Here is a 1,713-nt window from a genome sequence, read left to right as displayed (position 1 = left end):
GATGCCTCCCAGCGCCCACTCTTGTTGGATGCATTCAACAGAGTTTTCTCCAGTGCTGTCCTCCCGGAAGAATGGCGTTCCGCGACTGTGATTCCTGTCCTCAAACAAGGCAAACCGCCGCGATCGGTGACGTCATACAGGCCCATCTCTCTCACTTCTGTGGCGGGCAAAACTATGGAGGAGATGGCTCTTTACCGGCTACAGTGGATCGCGGAGGTGCGCAACGCTTTCCCACCAGAGCAGTGTGGATTCCGGCCACATCGCGCGACCATCGACTGCATTGCTGCAGTCGTGAGCACCCTCGAGCAGGCCCTTCACGATGGAGAAATGGCCATCCTACTCCTCCTTGACATAAAGTCGGCGTTCGACTCGCTCCCCCACTCGTCTATCATCAGTGCTGTGCGCGCGCTAGGTGTTGAGGGCAAACTCTTGAACTACGTTCAGGCCTTCCTCACTGACCGAACGTTTACTGTGCGCGTGGGCGGGGCGACAAGTGCGCCGCGATCTGTCAGCTGTGGCGTCCCACAAGGCAGCGTCCTCAGCCCGTTTTTGTTTAATCTGGTGCTCGCGCCGCTCGTCAAGTGCCTACCAGAAACGGCTGTGTTCCCTGTTCGCGCAGTGGTGTACGCTGATGACGTCGCATTGTATGTGCGTGGTCCGACCCGAAAGTGCTCGGTGGTGCGCGCTTGCATGCAGGAGGCCCTCCAATGTGTGGCCGCCTTCGTGAGAAACATCGGACTCGCGATCTCGGCGCCGAAAACCGAGGCCCTCGTCGTCCACCCTCGTGCTGAAGCCCGACGACGTCTTCCGTGCCTTCAGCTGGATGGTGCACCAATAGTTTGGAGTAGCAACGTCCGCTACCTCGGCCTGACGATAGACAATCGCCTCCGATGGTTCCCGGCGGTGCGACGTGTACGACAGACGACGCGTCGCGTGGAATCGGCCGTGCGCCAACTACTCGCAGGCGGCAACGGCTGCCCCGCTGCCTTCGCCTGCACCATCTACGAGGCGATGGCTCTGTCTGCCATCCACTACGCACTGCCGATCTGCAAGCTCCAGGCGCCACAGTGGCGACTGATCGACCAGGACCACCGCCGAGTCATCCGCATGTGTCACGGAATGCCTCGTGGCTCTCGTGTGGCCGAGACCCTCGCGGAGGCTCGTGCGTGGCCTGCGTCGCTCACGGCGGACCTGCGCGCATTGTGCCACTTGCAGCGTCTCCACCGAGCGCCTGATGCAGGTCCCCTCCTCTCGCGGTTACGTGCTGTGCCAAACTCACGTGTCGGCCAACTTATCGACGTGTACGACGGTGTTGTGGCTGACGACCCCGCACGCCTTTCGCGCTGGCCACCCCCTCACCGTCGAGTGCCCCTTCGAGTGAACTTGCACCTGCCGGGCATTCGATCCAAACGCCACACCCCCATCAGTGCCATTGCTCAGGAGGCCGCGGCGCGGATGTATGAGGACCTGGCCGGGAGGACGCAGGTGTTCACCGATGGGTCCGTCCTGCAGGATCGCTCAGCCGCGGCCGCCTGCATAGCCCCTCAGCTCAGCTCGGAACGACAGTGCCGCTTGCGATACTGTGCATCCTCAACAACAGCTGAGCTAGTCGGGCTCCAGCTGGCTGCAGACCTCCTGCGCAATTCGCCGGCCGTCACGAGCGCAGCAATCTTCTGCGACTCGAAACCTGCACTCCGCCAGCTCGCGAGGGAG

This window comes from Rhipicephalus sanguineus, unplaced genomic scaffold (genome assembly GCF_013339695.2).
Source record: "Rhipicephalus sanguineus isolate Rsan-2018 unplaced genomic scaffold, BIME_Rsan_1.4 Seq134, whole genome shotgun sequence".
Lineage (NCBI taxonomy): Eukaryota > Metazoa > Arthropoda > Arachnida > Ixodida > Ixodidae > Rhipicephalus > Rhipicephalus sanguineus.
The sequence above is the reverse complement of the archived record's forward strand: the minus strand, read 5'-3'. Positions refer to the sequence as shown.